Source organism: Drosophila willistoni, unplaced genomic scaffold (assembly GCF_018902025.1).
Source record: "Drosophila willistoni isolate 14030-0811.24 unplaced genomic scaffold, UCI_dwil_1.1 Seg10.1, whole genome shotgun sequence".
NCBI classification, from domain to species: Eukaryota; Metazoa; Arthropoda; class Insecta; order Diptera; family Drosophilidae; genus Drosophila; species Drosophila willistoni.
Window position 1 is genome coordinate 183,403 of NW_025814060.1, and position 24,607 is coordinate 208,009.

Below are 24,607 nucleotides of genomic sequence, written 5' to 3' on the forward strand. Positions count from 1 at the left end.
CTATCTAACGCGAACTCCTCCCCATGTATGATATCTAGCTCTAGTATGGCTTATTGTTAGATGTTAGCTGCCATTATGCATCTATACCCTCCCGTCCATGGCCAATAACAAAAAACAAAAATTATGATATGTTAATGGACCCCAAATGCACATTCTATTTCATCATGTTATATAAGCATGTTCTGGAAACTTAAGCTTCTATTTAAAATACATTTTTCCTGATGCAGCCCTGGGTAGATGAGTTGTCAAGGTGGCCCAGTCATTTAGTCAACTGAACAACGAGGATCCGGGTTCGGGTCCCAGGCTAGTGTATGGATGTAGTTTTCGTCTAAGCCGAAGGCCTTAGTTGCCAGTGCTTGTAAAATGTACTTACATATGTAGGTTGATAGTTTATAACTATATACTATACTGCAATAATAATAATAATAACATTTTTCTGATTTACTTATTCTTCAAAAACAATTTCATTGGCAAAGGGAATTTTCTTTCTATTCACCGCATATAAATTCTCCCGTTACTTTACTTAAATCTATCATTATTACCTATTGTATTACATTTATTTTTTTTTTTGATAACTGTAAACTATATGAACAAACAGATTTTACCCCGAATTTAGTCTTGATGCAGACTGATGCAATAAAATAGTTAAAATTTCTTACAAGGTTATTTAAAAAAAATGAAGTAAGTAAGTCGTCTCGCCGACTTGGGTATACCATACACCAGGTGAAACAAATATTTAAAATTTCGAAAACCAAATGTATGTCTATTAAGTTGTTTTAACATGCGTCATAACATATGCTATCTCGCTCACTCTACAAACACACGAGCACTCTAGCGCCGCCAGTAGCCAACGGCCAATTCTGCCCTTATGGATCGCGTAGCAAAATACGTTCATACGCATATTTTGCATGTTTCTAGTCCGATTTCAATCAAATTTGGTAGTTTGATAGAAATAGATATGATTTATTAGTCTGTCAAATTTGATCGCAATGGTCAGAAAATTGTAAGAGCCAATCGGTTTTTTCTAAATTATGGAGGCGGAAGTGGGCGTGGCAACATATTAAAATATATGTATTCTGCGCGCATACTAAGCCAGTATACATACTAAATTTGGTGACTTTAGTTTTGTTAGTTTTCGAGAAAATCAGTTTTGTTTAATTTTCGGGGGCGGAAATGGGCGTGGCAAAATTTTTAAATAGTCAATATCTACACGTCTATTAAGCATACAAGTTAACAATTAACACTTAATATAGGGTATTTTGTAAGTTTATAATCAACCCTCGCTATCGCGTGCTCTATAAGTTAAGTAACAACCCTCGCAATTGCGACATCACATAAGTTGTATCAGCGCGCTATAGCTGCAATGGTCAGCGACGGTAACCGGACACTTTTGTTTTGCTGCAAGAGTTTCCGTTATCGCCAAAGATTTGCTGAGTCGGCTTGCCGACCATGACATTGTGGCGTGATGCGAGTTTTGGCTTAGCTTAAGTGAAATATTCTGTGTTTTAAGAAATCAGTTTTGAATACAGCGCTCTTCCAATAAGTCGCTTAAATAAATATTCACTCCGGCACTTAGCCGTTAAATAATTTGTTTTATTGTCTGAGCCCGAGGCCAGCAATAAGAGGCACAGTTCGCCTCTCAACCTAATCTTCACACACAACAGGAACGGAGGATATTAAATGGCGCCCAACTAGTGGTCGGACTCCACAACCAATAACAACTAAAACAGCAGCACAGGAGCTGCAACAACCAACAGCAATTAAGACAGCAGCGCGGGAGCTGCGAGTGACCAAGCTTATAAAGAAATTTTTTTTGTGTTAGTTGAATCATGTAAGTGGATACTCTAGCCAAAATTTTTCTTCAAATACAAAAGTCTTAATTTTTTATAAAAATTAGTTAGTACTTATGAGTATTTTATATTGCAACAGATCATAATTAATAACAATAATCTGAACCAGGTTTCTGAAACTCGTGAGAGTGACTGCCTTGAGAATTCTAGTTAAAACAATTTATCATCCAGATCGTTAATAAAATTACTTTGTGTTACTTTCTATGTGTCTAAAATTGTGCTATAACAATACATACAGTTCTCGTGGTTCAGAGCTACGACGTAATTCGATCCATCTTTTGACGGCCGGTTTTGCTTTTCGCGGCCACTGGCCTGCGCATGTTTCAGTTCAGCCAATATAGAACACCTCGAAATGGGCAATGGGCATTTGCATATGCCAAAGCAAATTATATTTTTAGTCTTAAGATTCAATTGTAACCGGACAGAAGTCCAAGTTCTAAAACTAATAAAGAAACTCACGATATCTAAAGATATCTAATGAAAAAAATATCGTTTAATTGAACAAACTTAATCAAATTTAAATCTAAATTTAAATAAATAAATAAAGATATCTAAAGACATCTAGTGAATAAAATTCGTTCTTTCAACGAATATAATTGGCGCAGTCGAAATCGGACAAATAGGTTCAGAATTAACCAAAGTTAATCCGCGAGAATTTTTTTTAATTTAAACCACAATGGAAGCAGAGATGGATAATTTAAGAGCAGTATTGCTTCAACAGGAAGGAGAGTTGAACCTATTAAGGCAACCAAATCAACAACAACAACAACAACTGCAACAACAACAGCAGCAACAACATCAACAACAACAACAACCAATCCAGTGGATGTCAAAGAAAGATATCATCCAGCAGTTTCGCCAGCTAAGGCAGCTCGACGACCAACATGATGTGTTGGCTTTTATAAAATCTGTGGAGTTCCTCATGACATTATGCCAGGGAGACGCATTGCTGATCCAGTTTGGCACTAGCATCGTCGCTAATGAAAAGGTGTCGGGAACAGCAGCAAATTTCATCAGACAATTGGGGATGGAGCCTAGCTGGGACCAAATGAAGACCAAACTGATGGAGCAAATGCGACCCAGGATGACCTACGAGGACGTATTCGATAGATGCAGATTCATCAAAGTTAGTAGTTTAAGAGATTTGTTCCAGGAGTTTGGGAAAGCAAAGTGCGAAATAAATAAAATATATATGTTCGACGAATCCAAACCAGCCATGTATGAAAATAATAAAGTAGATAGAGATTTGTTAAACATGCTAATGAATAAAATAGACACTCCATTCAGGATTCATGTTGATCAGGGCATATCTATGCATGCTTTACAAACGAAATATTCAAATATTAAAGCACTGGACGATCCCAGAGCTAATTTACAGAGGTGTAGAAAAAATTCGAACAATACCTATAACAAACAGGGTAACACTAACACCAACACTAACGCTTACACTAACACTAGCACCACTCATAAAAACGCAACCCAAAATAATCAGTTTGCTAGTAATAATAACAATACCAAACAGAATCAGGGTGACCGGCCAAACACCAATAATAACGCCGGCCCACCTCAGAGTGACCAAGTCAACCAACAGTCGTATAACAGGTCACAACCCACCCAAAACCCAAATTTTAAACCTAACTATAACAACAAGGGTAACAGCTTAAGACAGACAAGAATGTCTCATATGAGCGTTGACACTCAAAAGAATGATCCCACACCCATGGAGATTGGGACTTTAGAAGAAAAACAGGCAGAAGAAGAAGAGGAAGAACCGGTAAATTTTTTGATTCCTTGCCTAGAGCAACCTTACCCATAATAGTGTGGACAATAGGAAAAGAAAAAATTAAATGCTTAGTCGACAGTGGTGCGACGACAAGCATCTTAAAATCAAGAGAATTATAGAACTCTTAACGGCATTAATGTCGTGAAATACACCGTAACAACACCACTTCCAAAAGAGATACCCTACTCGGGGACACCACAGTGGAAACATAGATTTCTCAAACAAAAGTTTCTCGGCAATAATAGGCCAAAATTTCTTAAAAGCCTTCAATGCTCAAATCAACAACACAGAGCGATATGTACAATTACTCGATAGAAAATTTTTTTTTTGGATTACGAATACCCAGAAGCAATGCACAATGCTTGTGCTCTGCAACCCGTGAACAGAGAAGAAATACGAGATCGCTTCAACCTCGCTCATTTAAATGGCGAGGAACGTCGAGCCGTCGAAACCCTATTCGCGGAATCTGACGACTTATTTTTTCAAGAGGGGGACGTTTTGTCAGCAACAAACCAGATTTCCCACGAAATAATTACCACAGTGGATAAGCCTTTATATTCTAAAATATATAGATATCCCCAAATACATGAAAAAGAAATAAATAGACAGATAAAGGAAATGCTTGAGCAGAACATAATAAAAAAGAGTAACTCACTCTACAACAGTCCCTTATGGATCGTCGAGAAAAAACTCGATAATTCAGGGTCAAAAAAGTTCAGAATCGTCATCGATTACCGTAAATTAAACGACTTCACGGTCGATGACAGATTTCCAATCCCTAATCTAAACTCTCTATTGGATAAATTAGGTAGATCCCAATATTTCACAACCCTCGATCTGGCGAAGGGTTTTCACCAAATTCTCGTAAGAGAGGAAGACAGACCAAAAACGGCATTTTCAACACCGTCAGGTCACTTTGAGTTTGTCAGAATGCCGTTCGGAGTAAAAAATGCTCCATCGACATTCCAGAGGCTCATGAATGAAGTCTTGAAAGATCATATTAATGACAACTGTGTCGTCTACATGGACGACATATTAATTTTTAGCACTTCCCTTCAGGAACATATGACCACCCTAAGGAAGATATTTAGAACCTTGAAGGAGGCAAATTTGAAAATTCAAGTAGATAAGTGTGACTTTCTTAAGAAAGAAACACAATTTCTTGGCCACATACTGACCACTCACGGTATTAGACCGAACCCAGACAAAGTAAATATTACACAAAATTTAAAATTACCCAAAACGGCAAAACAGATTAAATCATTCCTGGGAATGACAGGATTTTACAGAAAGTTTGTTAGGGATTATGCAAAAATAGCATTCCCCATGTCAAGGTATCTGAAGAAAAACGAGACGATCAACACTGACGACCCAAGCTATATAGCTGCATTTGAAAAGTTGAAGACACTAGTTACAAACAGTCCAGTCCTAGGATACCCAAATTTTTCCAAGAAATTCACTGTCACTACAGACGCCAGTAATTTCGCGGTGCGAGCAGTGCTATCTCAAGAGAGCCACCCAATCGCATATGCATCCCGAACATTAAATCAACATGAATACAACTACTCGACTATGGAGAAAGAGCTTCTAGCCATAGTGTGGGCCGTAAAGTACTTTCGACCGTATGTTTATGGTAGAGAATTCGACCTCGAGAGCGATCACCAACCCTTAAAATGGCTGATGGCTAAATATACGGGCAAAGATATAAGCCCAAGACTGCGGAGATGGCTCATTAATCTAGGGGAGTACAATTTCCATATAGAATACATAAAAGGAAAAAATAATAATATTGTTGATTTTTTGAGTAGGATTAAAGAAGACGAAATTAACCTAATGGAGGTCGAATCAACAGACGAAGAAGACAACAAATCCCTGACTGAAACGGTTCACTCTAAAGAAGAGGATCAGGGTTTTAACATGTCCATACTAGAAACGGCAGTCAACAGATTCAAAATACAAATAATTTTCACAGAAAAGAAACCCAACACCATAGTACAAGTGTTTGGCAGAAAGAGAATTTATATTAGCAAAAAATACTTGGAAAACAACCAAACAGTAAACATCCTCAGACGAGAAATAACAGCAGGTTTTTTCTCACCTAAGCGACCATGAATTTTACCAATTTCAAAAAATATTGACAAAGCAATACACTTCCAATCCAAAAGTAAGGTTCGTAAAATGTACCAGGTTCGCTACAGACATAGAGTCTGAAGATGAGTTGCACACCTAAATAGCTCTGTTTCATAAAAACGAGAGTGGCCATTGCGGGATAGTTGCTACCTATCAGAAATTTGAACTTAAAATTTACCATCCCAATCTAAAAACACATATCCACAGAATAATAAATAATTGCGACGTTTGCAGTGGTGGGAAATATGATAGGAAACCCATTAAAAACAACTTCCATCTAACAGAAACACCAAAAACCTGCAACGAGATAATACATGTGGACACATATGTGAATTCAAAACAATCTTTCAGAATATTCATTGATAAATTCTCAAAACACGCCACTTGCTTGCCACTGACCGATAGAAATAGTATCACAATAGTAGAACACATTCAACAGTTCTTGTCCATTAAAGGGAAAGTCCAGAAATTTGTCTTCGACAACGAATTCAATAGCTTGAACGTCAGGCAATTCCTGGAAAAAGAAGGCATAGAATACCACTCAACAAAGCCAAATAGTCATACTGGCAATAGCGATGTCAAAAGACTTAATAATACATTGACAGAGAAAATTCGTACACTAAATATAGAAGAGAAAAGACCTATAATTGAACAAATGGCCAGAGGTGTATACTTTTACAACAATACACACCACACCACCACAAAATCTACACCGTTCGAAGTACAAAACCATAAAGTTGATCACAAAGAATTATATGACAGAATGTCAGCACAAAAAGCTGAAAAAATAGCAAAGCTAAACAATAACAGGGAAACTTACATAGAAACCAGAACAGAAGGATTTATAAGAAATTACAAAAACTTAAGACACAAGGAAGAACCCAAATTTAGGAAAACAAAATTACAAAACATCCATACAACAAACATTAAAAGACCTACAAAATTTTCAGATAACGTTGACATTCCTCATCATGTGCCTGTTGCCAACACTGTCGACGGCAATGATCAACATAACACCGATCCAGGCTGAAACCGGATTCATATCGCTGGGGGAAAGTACGGTGGAGCTGGTTAGCGAGTTCAAAATGGTCCTACATATAATAAGTCCAAAAGAAATATTAGAATTAACCAACATAATCCAGAATAATACGAAAATTCTGGTTAAGAAAGATAGGCATAGGCTAGATACAGAGATAGAAACTATAAAAATCAAAATAAGATCCATAACCCCAAATTCGCCAGCAAGAGAAAAACGCGGCCTTATCAACGCAATAGGAAAAACTCAGAAGTGGCTCACCGGTCTCATGGATGATGACGATAGGGAAATCATTATGAATCATCTCCTTAATCAGAAACCTAAACCAAGAAAACCAAAATAACATAATTAACAATATTAACAAACAAGTAAAAATAAATAACGACTTACAAAATTCTATTAACACACTTAAAGAAGTAATATTGGATGACAGGGAAAAAATAACCAAAACTCTTAACAACATTAAGACATATAATACCATGCTCAGAACAGACATAATGTATCATGACCAGCTGTTGAAGTTGAAATTTTTCCATGATAAAGTAGACACCATCTTGGACACAATAGCGTCAGCTAAATATAACCTCTTTCACCCCTCAATACTAACGAACGAAGAGTTTATACTCTATAATATAGATTTTTACAAAATTAAATTAATTCGCATGGGAGTCATGACCTATGACACTAATATAATCATAGCAATCAAAATACCAACTAACATAATAACTATCACAGTATTCTTAATAACCCCACTAACTAATCAGAAGAACAAAAGAATCGACATGAGTCCCGAAAGAGTAATAAAAATAGAGAACAAAACTTATACATACGAGGAACAGAAAACAATAAATGAACTCAAGCTTAGCTCTAACTGTATAATTAAAATAAATTGTAAAATGATAAAAGATGTAGAATTTAAGACAAAATTAATAAACGAAGGTACATTGTTAATAAGTAATGCACAAGATAATGAAATTCAATACAATTGCAACAATACCACCAATAGCGAAATATTAAGAGGAAACTTCCTCATAGAATTCACAAATTGCACAGTCCTCATAGATGAAACATACTACAAAAATAACCAAGAAATTTATATACAATCATTTGCCAATGAAGAAGAGGAGGAAAACTCATTTAACTTCACCGAAAAGCAGACGTTTAAAGAAATCGTATTAAAAGAAATAGAAAACACAAAAACAATTAAAGAAATAAAAATACAAACAATAGTTTCCAACAGTTTTGGCATAGTATCAATTACTCTTGTACTCCTCTTCATAGGAATATATTCCTATAACAAATGTAAAAGAGGAATCCAGGAGAATCCCTCATCAAATGGGGGAGGAGTTATACAACCAATTAAAGTCGCACAAACAAATAACATAATTGTAAAAAAAAGCCAAAGCTGGACAAACAAATAAGCTTATGCATGGAAATGTTGATAACGACGAGATCAGCATAATCATGCAGATATCTAATGAAAAAAATATCGTTTAATTCAACAAACTTAATCAAATTTAAATCTAAATTTAAATAAATAAATAAAGATATCTAAAGATATCTAGTAAATAAAATTCGTTCTTTCAACGAATATAATTCGGGCGCGGCCAAGAATTTCATTCGGCCACATGAAGGGTTAAAAGGCGTCCACTCTGTAGAGTCCCCCTTCAAAATTCAGTCCATTTACAGCGAGACACAAATTACACACAAATGCTTTGTTGCAATGTTTGGGTTAAAGGCAACCTTTTTTATTCTGCCGGACTTGTCAACTTTTGATGGGATTGTAGGCCTTGACCTGCTAAAGCAGGCAGCTGCTTCGCTTTGTCTAGCTTCAGGACAGCTTAAATGGGGCACGGAGGTCGAACAAATCACCTTCCACACGTGCAAAAATGTAAATTTCACAAATGTAGATTGTGCAGAGGCATCCCCATTAGCCAGAAGTTCCTTTTTGAAAATGCTAAAGACCAGACAAAAGGCCTTTGCAGACCCAGACGAGGCGCTGCCGTATAACACATCAGTCGTGGCTACCATTAGGACCACAGATGAGCAACCGATCTATGCCTGGCTTTACCCATATCCAATGGGAGCAGCTGATTTCGTTAATAACGAAATCAAAGATCTGCTAAAAAATTATATAATTCAAAAGTCAGTCTCTCCCTACAATAACCCGATATGGGGAGTAGACAAGAAGGGCACTGATGAAGCGAGCAATAGGAAAATGAGGTTGGTAATGGACTTTCGTAAACTTAACGAAAGAACCGTGCCTGACAAATACCCTGTGGGAACCAGCACCGAGATGCTAAGCGGCAATCGACGCCTACAACTCTAACTCTCTCTCTCTCTATGATCCATTATTACCTCTCTCTCTTGGTTCTAATTAGTATATATGTATTTAGTATATTTGTGACAATCAAAGCGGCCGCATCGAAGCGGTAGAATATACCTGTGTCTATGAATTTGGAAGTAACGTGTTTTATTGGAAAGTACCGTGTTATTACATTGGCGACGAGGTAAAAAAAAAAAACAATTAATTAAAAACAATATAGCGAACTAGCAAATAAAATAGTTAAATAGTGAAATGGGAAAAAAAGGAAAAGAGAAACATTAGCAATATATAAATGCAGCGTGGCTGTACCAGTGCAAGTCCAATGCCTTGCTACGATCCGTTAGTTTTTATACCCTTGCAGAGGGTATTATAAAATTGGTCAGATGTTTGTAACGCACAGAAGGAGACGTTTCCGACCCCATAAAGTATATATATTCTTGATCAGCATGAGAAGCTAAGTCGATATAGCCATGTCCGTCTGTCCGTCTGTCCGTCGGTGCGTACGCGTTTTACTCAGCCATCTTAAGAGCTATCGGATGAAATTTTTTTTGGGAGCTTTTTTTTACCCGGGTGAGATAAAGTATGAAAATCTTTGGGATCGGACCACTATATCATATAGCTCTAGAAGAAACATTTTTGCAAAAATTGGAGTATCCCCATGAAATTTACCAATATGATAGTAATAGATATAAAATCTCAGATCCCAAAATTTGAATCTGATCCGATAAATAGAACACAAGTTACAGTCAATATAAATCGGTTCAAACGCTGCCGGCAGCGCTGCTTGCTGCCTACTACTGCCATCATCAAATCAACAGAGCACACGCATACACACACAGACGCAACGCTACATGAACTGTATGTGTATGCGTGTCGTGCTTTGCTTAGAAAATGATGGAAGAAGAAAAACTTGTGGTAAAAAGAGAAATAATATTTTGTTTGTGTATTGATGAATTGAGTTGCAGGGAAAGAAATTTCAAAAAGGAAAAATATTATTGCCAAGTATACTGCAAGGGTATATAAACTTCGGCATAGCCGAAGTTAGCTTCTTTGATATTTTTTTATTTCTTTTCGTTTTGCGTTCTCTGTGCTTACGAGTTCAAAGAGAAAAACAGAAGGAGAAATTGTTTTTTTTAAGAGAAACCCTAAAACGGTGTAATCATAGTAGGCATAAAGCACATACATACGTACGCGTATGCATGGACAAAAAAAAAAAGTCAAATGCATTTTTCACTCATAATAAAAAAAAAAGAGATGAAAGCGAAAAGAAATCTGACAAATGTCAGAGGCGAAATGCCGATTAATTATTAAGCAAATGTTTAATAAAGAAGTATCTGACAAAGGTCAGAGGTGGAAACCGATAAGATATTAAACAAATGTTTAATAAGAAGAACTATCTGACAAAGGTCAGGGGCGAAAAGCCGATAAGGTGTTAAACAGATGTTTAATAACAAAAACTATCTGGCAAAGGCTGGCAAGAGGCTAAAAGCCGATAAGAGATTAAACAAATGTAAAAAAAAAATGAAGTAAGTAAGTCGTCTCGCCGACTTTGGTATACCATACACCAGTAAAGCAAATATTTCAAGCATTTTCACATGCTTCTTGCAAGCATATCTTAGTATCTCGCTCACTCAATCATACGAGCACCCTGGCGCCCCCACCAGCCAACGGCCAACTCCGGCCTTATGGAAAAACGTTTATATGCATAACTCGACTGTTTTTTATCCGATTTTGATCAAATTTGGTATTTTGATAGATATTAGTATTAAATTTAAGTGTGCCATTAATTTGATTGCATGAGGTAAAAAAATACGGGAGATAATCAAGTTTTTCAAATTACGGGCGGCGGAAAAGGGCGTGGCAAAATTTTTACACAAACAAAATGAGCGCATTTACTAAGCGAATATACATACCAAATATGGTGTCTCTACTAGAATAGTTTTTGAGATAAACGTTTTTTTTTTAATTGCGGGGGCGGAAAGGGGCGTGGCAAAAATTTGAAATAAACTTGATCACTCTACATACTAAACGAGTCTACATAAAAAATTTGGTGGCTCTAGCTCTTATAGTCTCCGAGATCTAGGTGTTCATACGGACAGACGGACAGACGGACGGACGGACGGACAGACGGACATGGCTAGATCGACTCGGTTGTTGATCCTGATCAAGAATATATATACTTTGTGGGGTCGGAGATGCTTCCTTCTGCCTGTTACATACATTTTGGCGACTTTAATATACCATTTCACCCTATGGGTGTATGGTATAAAAAAAGTCAAGATATTATCTGACAGTGGTCAGTGACAGTCTGCCGTTGAAAAATTAATAGAACAAATGTTTTGGGAATATTCGATAAAACGCAACTTGCTCGATAGATGCATTTAATGAATGGGTGATTTTTGTTTTCAGACAAAACATCTATACTTATTCGCAATGACCGAAAGCGTCATAAAACCTTTTCTGTGTGAAAGTTTGGGGAACGCAATGCTCCAAAATGAATGGGAAAAGTGGCTGCGCGCTTTTAAGATTTATCTGGAAGTGGAAGAAGTCAAATCTGTAATTCAGAAAAGAACAAAATTGTTACATTTGGGTGGTATCCAATTGCAGACGGTTGCATACGCATTGCCGGGTGCCATAGTAGAATTTAACGAGGCCGATCAAAATGATGTTTTTTCTGTGCTAGTCGATAAACTGACAGCTTACTTCTCACCCAAGCAAAACTCGACTTTTGAAAGACACCTTTTTAGGAAAATCTCTCCTGAAGAAGGTGAAACATTTGGGAAGTTTATTTTGCGTTTGCGCCAACAAATCCAAAAGTGTAATTTCGGGTCTACGAAAGCCGAAATAGAAGAAATTTGTTTAAAAGATAAAATCATTGACATCTGGGCTGGTACGGAACTAAAAAAGAAATTATTGGAAAAAGAACAAACTTTAAGCGAAATCATCGAAGCCTGCCAAGTGGACGAGGAAATAAATAAGCAGTCGCAGCTTATGCACTCAAAGTCATTGCCAGAAATCATACATAAAATCACTAATATAAAATCAAGGAAAATTAATCAGAGTGATTGTGGAAGGTGCGGACGGTCAGGACACAAGGAAGATAGTCAGATGTGCCCAGCACGCCAGATTAAATGCAACCGATGCTCTCGTGTGGGTCACTTTGCCCGCAGATGCAGAACAAACCTTAAACGCCCATACCCACAGTCAAATGACAAGGAAGCGATGGGAAATTCCAAACGCAAATATGTGCACCGAATTGAAGAAGATAATCCAGTGGAAAATAAGACAATCCAACGGAATTGTTTTAAGATAGACAGTGACGAGGAGTATGAAGAGATGATGCAATGCCGAATTGGAGGTGCAGATGTTTCCCTAGTAATTGATTCTGGATCCCGGTTTAACCTTATCTAGCAAGACGATTGGTTAACTCTTCAATTAAAGAAAGCAACAGTTTTTAACGTCCGTGGAAATTCACAAAGTCAATTTAGAGGATACGCCTCAGATAAAATCCTTAAAGTTATTTGTATTTTTGAGGCACCGATATCAATCAAGCAGAACCCCGAGCTGATTGCATCCTTCTTTGTAATTGCAAAAAGGACGGCAGTCACTGCTGGGACGGGAAACCGCAACGAAGTTAAATGTTCTGCGAGTTGGACTACCGGTTAACAACATTGAGATTGTGCCACCATTTCCCAAGTGGAAAGGTATTAGTGTGAAACTAACAATACGTTGATCCTGTGAAACAACCAATGAGGCGTATTCCTGTTGCGCTCGAAGAGAAAGTCAATTCACATATGTGAATTCAAAACAATCTTTCATAATATTCATTGATAAATTCTCAAAACACGCCACTTGCTTGCCACTGACCGATAGAAATAGTATCACAATAGTAGAACACATTCAACAGTTCTTGTCCATTAAAGGGAAAGTCCAGAAATTTGTCTTCGACAACGAATTCAATAGCTTGAACGTCAGGCAATTCCTGGAAAAAGAAGGCATAGAATACCACTCAACAAAGCCAAATAGTCATACTGGCAATAGCGATGTCAAAAGACTTAATAATAGATTGACAGAGAAAATTCGTACACTAAATATAGAAGAGAAAAGACCTATAATTGAACAAATGGCCAGAGGTGTATACTTTTACAACAATACACACCACACCACCACAAAATCTACACCGATCGAAGTACAAAACCATAAAGTTGATCACAAAGAATTATATGATAGAATGTCAGCACAAAAAGCTGAAAAAATAGCAAAGCTAAACAATAACAGGGAAACTTACATAGAAACCAGAACAGAAGGATTTATAAAAAATTACAAAAACTTAAGACACAAGGAAGAACCCAAATTTAGGAAAACAAAATTACAAAACATCCATACAACAAACATTAAAAGACCTACAAAATTTTCAGATAACGTTGACATTCCTCATCATGTGCCTGTTGCCAACACTGTCGACGGCAATGATCAACATAACACCGATCCAGGCTGAAACCGGATTCATATCGCTGGGGGAAAGTACGGTGGAGCTGGTTAGCGAGTTCAAAATGGTCCTACATATAATAAGTCCAAAAGAAATATTAGAATTAACCAACATAATCCAGAATAATACGAAAATTCTGGTTAAGAAAGATAGGCATAGGCTAGATACAGAGATAGAAACTATAAAAATCAAAATAAGATCCATAACCCCAAATTCGCCAGCAAGAGAAAAACGCGGCCTTATCAACGCAATAGGAAAAACTCAGAAGTGGCTCGCCGGTCTCATGGATGATGACGATAGGGAAATCATTATGAATCATCTCCTTAATCAGAAACCTAAACCAAGAAAACCAAAATAACATAATTAACAATATTAACAAACAAGTAAAAATAAATAACGACTTACAAAATTCTATTAACACACTTAAAGAAGTAATATTGGATGACAGGGAAAAAATAACCAAAACTCTTAACAACATTAAGACATATAATACCATGCTCAGAACAGACATAATGTATCATGACCAGCTGTTGAAGTTGAAATTTTTCCATGATAAAGTAGACACCATCTTGGACACAATAGCGTCAGCTAAATATAACCTCTTTCACCCCTCAATACTAACGAACGAAGAGTTTATACTCTATAATATAGATTTTTACAAAATTAAATTAATTCGCATGGGAGTCATGACCTATGACACTAATATAATCATAGCAATCAAAATACCAACTAACATAATAACTATCACAGTATTCTTAATAACCCCACTAACTAATCAGAAGAACAAAAGAATCGACATGAGTCCCGAAAGAGTAATAAAAATAGAGAACAAAACTTATACATACGAGGAACAGAAAACAATAAATGAACTCAAGCTTAGCTCTAACTGTATAATTAAAATAAATTGTAAAATGATAGAAGATGTAGAATTTAAGACAAAATTAATAAAGGAAGGTACATTGTTAATAAGTAATGCACAAGATAATGAAATTCAATACAATTGCAACAATACCACCAATAGCGAAATATTAAGAGGAAACTTCCTCATAGAATTCACAAATTGCACAGTCCTCATAGATGAAACATACTACAAAAATAACCAAGAAATTTATATACAATCATTTGCCAATGAAGAAGAGGAGGAAAACTCATTTAACTTCACCGAAAAGCAGACGTTTAAAGAAATCGTATTAAAAGAAATAGAAAACACAAAAACAATTAAAGAAATAAAAATACAAACAATAGTTTCCAACAGTTTTGGCATAGTATCAATTACTCTTGTACTCCTCTTCATAGGAATATATTCCTATAACAAATGTAAAAGAGGAATCCAGGAGAATCCCTCATCAAATGGGGGAGGAATTATACAACCAATTAAAGTCGCACAAACAAATAACATAATTGTAAAAAAAAGCCAAAGCTGGACAAACAAATAAGCTTATGCATGAATATGTTGATAACGACGAGATCAGCATAATCATGCAGAGGTACTTGAACCAAGATCAAATTTCAAAAGCATAAACAACGGAAGCGTCGCCGTCGCTCCCGTTGCAAATGCTCCATCAGCAATTTATGAAACAAACGAAATGGGCATTTGCATATGCCAAAGCAAATTATATTTTAGTCTTAAGATTCAATTGTAACCGGACAGAAGTCCAAGTTCTAAAACTAATAAAGAAACTCACGATATCTAAAGATATCTAATGAAAAAAATATCGTTTAATTCAACAAACTTAATCAAATTTAAATCTAAATTTAAATAAATAAATAAAGATATCTAAAGATATCTAGTGAATAAAATTCGTTCTTTCAACGAATATAATTCGGGCGCGGCCAAGAATTTCATTCGGCCACATGAAGGGTTAAAAGGCGTCCACTCTGTAGAGTCCCCCTTCAAAATTCAGTCCATTTACAGCGAGACACAAATTACACACAAATGCTTTGTTGCAATGTTTGGGTTAAAGGCAACCTTTTTTATTCTGCCGGACTTGTCAACTTTTGATGGGATTGTAGGCCTTGACCTGCTAAAGCAGGCAGCTGCTTCGCTTTGTCTAGCTTCAGGACAGCTTAAATGGGGCACGGAGGTCGAACAAATCACCTTCCACACGTGCAAAAATGTAAATTTCACAAATGTAGATTGTGCAGAGGCATCCCCATTAGCCAGAAGTTCCTTTTTGAAAATGCTAAAGACCAGACAAAAGGCCTTTGCAGACCCAGACGAGGCGCTGCCGTATAACACATCAGTCGTGGCTACCATTAGGACCACAGATGAGCAACCGATCTATGCCTGGCTTTACCCATATCCAATGGGAGCAGCTGATTTCGTTAATAACGAAATCAAAGATCTGCTAAAAAATGATATAATTCAAAAGTCAGTCTCTCCCTACAATAACCCGATATGGGGAGTAGACAAGAAGGGCACTGATGAAGCGAGCAATAGGAAAATGAGGTTGGTAATGGACTTTCGTAAACTTAACGAAAGAACCGTGCCTGACAAATACCCTGTGGGAACCAGCACCGAGATGCTAAGCGGCAATCGACGCCTACAACTCTAACTCTCTCTCTCTCTATGATCCATTATTACCTCTCTCTCTTGGTTCTAATTAGTATATATGTATTTAGTATATTTGTGACAATCAAAGCGGCCGCATCGAAGCGGTAGAATATACCTGTGTCTATGAATTTGGAAGTAACGTGTTTTATTGGAAAGTACCGTGTTATTACATTGGCGACGAGGTAAAAAAAAAAACAATTAATTAAAAACAATATAGCGAACTAGCAAATAAAATAGTTAAATAGTGAAATGGGAAAAAAAGGAAAAGAGAAACATTAGCAATATATAAATGCAGCGTGGCTGTACCAGTGCAAGTCCAATGCCTTGCTACGATCCGTTAGTTTTTTTTTATTTCTTTTCGTTTTGCGTTCTCTGTGCTTACGAGTTCAAAGAGAAAAACAGAAGGAGAAATTGTTTTTTTAAGAGAAACCCTAAAACGGTGTAATCATAGTAGGCATAAAGCACATACATACGTACGCGTATGCATGGACAAAAAAAAAAAGTCAAATGCATTTTTCACTCATAATAAAAAAAAAAGAGATGAAAGCGAAAAGAAATCTGACAAATGTCAGAGGCGAAATGCCGATTAATTATTAAGCAAATGTTTAATAAAGAAGTATCTGACAAAGGTCAGAGGTGGAAACCGATAAGATATTAAACAAATGTTTAATAAGAAGAACTATCTGACAAAGGTCAGGGGCGAAAAGCCGATAAGGTGTTAAACAGATGTTTAATAACAAAAACTATCTGGCAAAGGCTGGCAAGAGGCTAAAAGCCGATAAGAGATTAAACAAATGTAAAAAAAAAAAGTCAAGATATTATCTGACAGTGGTCAGTGGCAGTCTGCCGTTGAAAAATTAATAGAACAAATGTTTTGGGAATATTCGATAAAACGCAACTTGCTCGATAGATGCATTTAATGAATGGGTGATTTTTGTTTTCAGACAAAACATCTATACTTATTCGCAATGACCGAAAGCGTCATAAAACCTTTTCTGTGTGAAAGTTTGGGGAACGCAATTTATCTGGAAGTGGAAGAAGTCAAATCTGTAATTCAGAAAAGAACAAAATTGTTACATTTGGGTGGTATCCAATTGCAGACGGTTGCATACGCATTGCCGGGTGCCATAGTAGAATTTAACGAGGCCGATCAAAATGATGTTTTTTCTGTGCTAGTCGATAAACTGACAGCTTACTTCTCACCCAAGCAAAACTCGACTTTTGAAAGACACCTTTTTAGGAAAATCTCTCCTGAAGAAGGTGAAACATTTGGGAAGTTTATTTTGCGTTTGCGCCAACAAATCCAAAAGTGTAATTTCGGGTCTACGAAAGCCGAAATAGAAGAAATTTGTTTAAAAGATAAAATCAATGACATCTGGGCTGGTACGGAACTAAAAAAGAAATTATTGGAAAAAGAACAAACTTTAAGCGAAATCATCGAAGCCTGCCAAGTGGACGAGGAAATAAATAAGCAGTCGCAGCTTATGCACTCAAAGTCATTGCCAGAAATCATACATAAAATCACTAATATAAAATCAAGGAAAATTAATCAGAGTGATTGTGGAAGGTGCGGACGGTCAGGACACAAGGAAGATAGTCAGATGTGCCCAGCACGCCAGATTAAATGCAACCGATGCTCTCGTGTGGGTCACTTTGCCCGCAGATGCAGAACAAACCTTAAACGCCCATACCCACAGTCAAATGACAAGGAAGCGATGGGAAATTCCAAACGCAAATATGTGCACCGAATTGAAGAAGATAATCCAGTGGAAAATAAGACAATCCAACGGAATTGTTTTAAGATAGACAGTGACGAGGAGTATGAAGAGATGATGCAATGCCGAATTGGAGGTGCAGATGTTTCCCTAGTAATTGATTCTGGATCCCGGTTTAACCTTATCTAGCAAGACGATTGGTTAACTCTTCAATTAAAGAAAGCAACAGTTTTTAACGTCCGTGGAAATTCACAAAGTCAATTTAGAGGATACGCCTCAGATAAAATCCTTAAAGTTATTTGTATTTTTGAGGCACCGATATCAATCAAGCAGAACCCCGAGCTGATTGCATCCTTCTTTGTAATTCAAAAAGGACGGCAGTCACTGCTGGGACGGGAAACCGCAACGAAGTTAAATGTTCTGCGAGTTGGACTACCGGTTAACAACATTGAGATTGTGCCACCATTTCCCAAGTGGAAAGGTATTAGTGTGAAACTAACAATACGTTGATCCTGTGAAACAACCAATGAGTCGTATTCCTGTTGCGCTCGAAGAGAAAGTCAATGCTAAGTTGGAGGAAGCCTACAATCTGGACATTATTGAACCGGTCAGGGGTCACAGCCCGTGGATCTCTCCAATGGTGATCGCGTTCAAAGAAAGTGGTGATATTCGAATATGTTTGGATATGAGGCAAGCCAACCGTGCGATTCTTCGTGAGAATTACCCTTTGCCGACATTTGAATCTTTTATGACTAAATTAAGAAATGTCAGAATCTTTTCACGACTCGATCTAAAGGACGCGTACCATCAATTGGAGTTAGATGAAACAAGTAGGCAGATAACAACTTTTATTACACCGAAGGGGTTATTTAGGTATAAGCGACTAAATGCGGCGCCGGAAATCTTCCAACGACGGATGGAAAAACTCTTAGCACCGTGCAACAACGTGATGAATTATATCGACGATGTAATAATTTTTGGAAGTAGCAAGGAAGAGCACGATAAGGCACTGGAAAAGGTTCGAAGCGTTTTCAATAATAATAATGTTCTTCTAAACAATGAGAAATGCATTTGGGAGACAAATAGAATTAACTTTTTGGGACACATTTTAACAGACAAAGGAATTGAAGTAGATACTGATAAAATTGAATCTTTTAGATTTTTTCGGCCACCCAAAAACAAGGAAGAAACTCGTAGTTTCCTAGGACTAGTTACCTATGTGGGCAAGTTCATTGCAGACCTAGCGGACCAAACAGAGCCTTTACGTGAGCTTTTAAAGAAAGATCGGAAGTTTATTTGGGGACCAGCTGAAGAAAATGGGTTTCAAAAGCTAAAGTTAGCTTTAACTAAAATCCCGAGTCTCTCATATTTTAACCCTAAAAATAAAACGCGACTAATCGCTGATGCTAGTCCGGTTGCTCTAGGTGCAGTACTGTTGCAATTTAACGATGAGGGCGAGCCCAATATAATTGCATTTGCTAGTAGGAGCTTAACGAATATAGAAAAGCGATACTCCCAAATGGAAAAGGAGAGTTTAGCTTTGGTTTGGGCGGTAGAGAAATACTATTTTTATCTGATAGGTCTAGAGTTCGAATTAGTGACTGACCACAAACCACTAGAAACCATTTTCAAGCCAACATCAAAGCCTCCAGCGCGTATTGAAAGATGGCTTCTGCTTCTGCGTCTTCAAGCGTATAAGTTTAAAGTCATTTACAAATTAGGAAAGGAAAACATAGCTGATAGTTTGTCCCGTTTGTGTGAGCAAACGCCAACCAGTTCTTACGACATCAAGGGTGAGCATAGCATATTGCGAATTATTGAAAACGCTACACCAATATCAATATCGATATCTGAAATAGCTGAAAACAGCACACAGGATGAGGAAATATTAGACGCAATGGTGTGCCTTGAGCAAGGTTCTTGGGACTCGGCAATGTCAAATAAATTATACCCATTTCGACATGAACTGTCAACTATTGGAACAATCATGCTAAGAGGAGTTCGAATTGTTATTCCGGCAACATTGAGACAGAAAGTGAATCAGCCATGAAGCGAAGATTGAGGTCCAAAGTCTGGTGGCCCCAAATTGACAGAAATACCGAGAAATTTGTAAAGAATTGTTTTGATTGTATTTTAGTATCCCAAGCGACAAATCCACCGCCTATGAAGAGAACAGAATTTCCGAATGGGCCATGGATTTCGGTCGCTACAGATCTTTTAGGGCCACTACCAAACAATGAATATATTTTAGTCTTAATAGACTATTACTCTAGATACATGGAGTTTAAATTCCTTCGCTCCATTACATCGGAATCACTAATTGGGGCGTGTGGGGAAATTTTCAGTAGGCTTGGTTACCCGAAAGAGTTACGAACCGATAATGGCCGACAATATGTAAGCCTTGAATTCAGAAACTATTGTAAATCATGCGGCATCGAGCAAATAACAACACCCCCTTATTGGCCACAGGCTAACGGCGAGGTCGAGAATATGAACAAGGCATTAGTCAAGCGGTTGAAGATAGCTCATCAAAACAAGAAAATCTTAAGGATGAAATTCAAGCTTTCACACTGATGTATAATGTTACCCCTCATGGGACCACAGGCTCCGCTCCTACAGAGCTGATGTTCAATCGAGTCATTAGGGATAAAATCCCGGGAATACAAGATTTAGTGGGAGTGTTTACAGACTCAGCGGAAAGGGATAATGACTGCATCAATAAACAAAAGGGAAAGGAAACTGCAGACAAAAGGAGAGGAGCAAAGGAAGTAAATATCAATGTAGGAGATAAGGTGGTTCTTAAGAATGTAGTATTTCCCCACAAACTAACACCAAATTTTGACACTGCTGAATACGAAGTCTTGAATAAAGAAGAGAATATAGTACAAGTATGTGGGGGAGGCAAAACGCTCATAAGAAATGCAAATCACCTTAAAAGGGTCCCTGGTGAAACGGAATCGTCCGATGCTACCAACACAAAATCGTTTCCAATACCTGCCACAAACCAAACTCCACAGCCAGCCGCACAACTCGAGGAGCAAGCATCAGAAGAGGATTACGAAAACTCCACCGAGGGATTAAAGCTTAAGCTCGTGAGAAAAGGAGGGATGTGGGAACCAGCACCGAGATGCTAAGCGGCAATCGACGCCTACAACTCTAACTCTCTCTCTCTCTCTCTCTATGATTCATTATTACCTCTCTCTCTTGGTTCTAATTAGTATATATGTATTTAGTATATTTGTGACAATCAAAGCGGCCGCATCGAAGCGGTAGAATATACCTGTGTTTATGAATTTGGAAGTAACGTGTTTTATTGGAAAGTACCGGGTTATTACATACCCTATGCCAAATATATCAATGATATTAAGGAATTTGGGAAGAGCCAAATTTTTTTTCAACATTAGACCTCAAGACCGTGAAAAAACCTCTTTCTCTGTAAACGGGGGGAAATACGAGTTTAAAAGGCTCCCCTTTGGATTAAAGAATGCAGCAAGCATCTTTCAAAGAACCATCGACGACATACTGCGAGAGCAGATGGGCAAATTTTGCTATGTTTATGTCGATGACGTAATCATCTTTTCAGAAGATGAGGACTCCCACATTAAACACGTGGATTGGGTCCTAAAAAGCTGACACGAAACAAACATGAGGGTCTCCGTCGAAAAGTCACGATTCTTTAAGAAAAGCGTGATCTTTCTTGGTTTCATAGTCACCAGCACTGGCGCCACTACGGATCCTGAAAAGGTTAAGGCAATACAGGAGTATCCTGTAACACTGTTCGAGGTCAGATCATTTCTAGGCCTCGCAAGTTATTACAGATGTTTCATTAGGGACTTCGCCGCAATAGCAAGACCCATCTCCAATATTTTGAAGGGTGAAAATAGAACAGTCAGTAAGCATAGGTCCAGAAATATAAAGGTTCAATTCTCTGAAGTGCAGCAAAGGGCGTTTCAGAAGTTGCGCGACATTTTGTCATTTAAGGATGTAATGCTCAGGTACCCCGATTTTAAGAAGCCATTCGATCTAACGACCGATGCTTCGGCTCACGGCATAGGTGCAGTCTTGTCTCAAGAGGGTCGTCCTATAACAATGATTTCAAGAACATTGAAGGACAGCGAGGTAAACTATGCGACAAATGAGAGAGAGTTATTGGCCATCGTATGGTCACTTGCCAAGTTAAGGCATTATTTGTATGGGGTGAAAGATTTTAATATCTTCACTTGGAGAGACACCGATCCCCTCACATGTAGGAGAGATGTTACACATAGACATTTTCTCCACTGACAGGAAATACTTTCTAACTTGCATCGACAAGTTCTCTAAGCTTGCTATTGTCCAACTGATCCCCTCAAGAACCATTGTGGATCTGAAGCCAGCTCTAATCCAACTAATAAATTTTTTTCCCAAAGCCAGATCCATTTACTGTGACAATGAACCGTCATTGAATTCAGAGACCATAGTAACTATGCTCGCAAACAACTATGGGGTCAGCATTTCAAATGCACCACCATCGCATAGTATCTCGAATGGACAGGTTGAGCGCTTTCACAGCACTCTGTTAGAGCTAGCCAGATGCATAAAGATCGATAAAAGCGTAAATGACGCTGTTGAAGTCATTTTTCTGGCTACAACTGAGTACAATAAGTCGATCCATTCGGTCACCGACCAGAGACCAGTTGATGTGGTTCAGGCGCACCCAGATGAGCCACAAGAAAAAAAATACAAGAAAAGATCAGAAACGCTCAGACGATGCTCAGAGCTAGGGAGAACGCGAATCGGCAGAATAGGGTCTTCGACGTTGGTGACAAAGTTTTGGTCAAGTCCAACCGACGGCTCGGAAACAAACTCACACCTTTATGTGATGAGAAAGCTAGTTATAGTTATAGTAGATATAGTTGTAACTACAGAACTCGACGGCAATTTACAGAGTGTCGACGTGGCTCTGTTGTTAGTGTGCTCGCTTGGCGATCGGGCGGCCGGGGTTCGACTCCCAGCTTGGTCGAAGTTTTTCATAATGCTTTTTTATTCATAATGCTTTTTATATATTTGCATCTCATTCTCTCGCAGGCTAAATACTATAAGATCTATATGTGTCTCTTTTTAGTGTCGCTTTTTCGTTTCATCGAGTCTCAAATCACTCCCAACGATTCTAAAGAAGTTTTTACTTCAAAAATAAGGAAACAACCTCATTTCACAGTTTTAGATCCATATTACTCCTCTCCTTATCCCTGGCTTCGTGACATGTCATCGACTACTCGCATGCCAGGTACATTCCCATCGTCGACGGCGAAATCTTGGTATGGGAGAAATACGATGATTTAGAGCAGACTAGGTTTACTGAAATGCAATTAATAAATGCCAATAATAGACAAATAGAAATAAACACTAGAGTTCAGGACCAGCTTAACCAGCTTAACAATCACTGTCAACAAAATTCTCAAGATAGCCAAAAAATCACACATAGAAACAGGATGCTAATGATGGAGTTGCAAAATTTAATGCTTGCTATTACTCTGGCAAAGGCTAACATTGTTAGCCCAAACATTTTGGACCACTCAGATTGAAATCAATATGTAATCTGGAGGTGATACAGCAATTCGAGAAAAACGCGAAAAACGGAACTGATCAAGCTTATCGTGTGGCATTCATTATTGGAGCCATATGCTGTGCTTTAATCTGCATTAGCCTCACTCTTTGTCGATTCATCGGTGCAAAGAAATCTGCAAAGGAGTTACGAGAAGTCGTCGCCGGTATTGGGTCGGCCTTATACTTGAAGGGGGAGTAGTTAACAATTAACACTTAATATAGGATATTTTATAAGTTTATATTCAACCCTCGCTATCGCGCGCTATAGCTGCAATGGTCAGCGACGGTAACCGGACACTTTTGTTTTGCTGCAAGAGTTTCCGTTATCGCCAAAGATTTGCTGAGTCGGCTTGCCGACCATGACATTGTGACGTGATGCGAGTTTTGGCTTAGCTTAAGTGAAATATTCTGTGTTTTAAGAAATCAGTTTTGAATACAGCCCTCTTCCAATAAGTCGCTTAAATAAATATTCACTCCGGCACTTAACCGTTAAATAATTTGTTTTATTGTCTGAGCCCGAGGCCAGCAACAAGAGGCACAGTACGCCTCTCAACCTAATCTTCACCCAAAACAGGAACGGAGGATATTAAATTACATACACACCAAATTTAATGTCGGTAGCTGTCATAGTTTTTAAGAAAATCTGTTTTTTGTAAATTCCGGGGGCGGACGGGGGCGTGGCAACATATTGGAACAATTATTTTCTGCGCGCTAACTAAACGAGTATATAAACCAAATTTGATGTTTCTATCTGTTATACTTTTTAAGAAAAACAGTTTTATGTAAATTCTGGGGGCGTAAGGGGGCGTGGCCAAAATTCCAATTAGCTCTATATATTTACATACCACACGAGTCTACATACCCAATTTGGTGGTTCTAGCTTTTATAGTCTCCGAGATCTACGTGTTCACACAGACGGACGGACGGACGGACAGACGGACATGGCTAGATCGACTCGGTTCTTAATCCTGATCAAGAATATATATACTTTGTGGGGTCGGAGATGCTTCCTTCTGCCTGTTACATACATTTTGGCGAATTTAATATACCATTTCACCCTATGGGTGTATGGTATAAAAATTAATCGCGACACCGAATGATTGATAGCACTTATATCTTTTACTAATTATACCCTTGC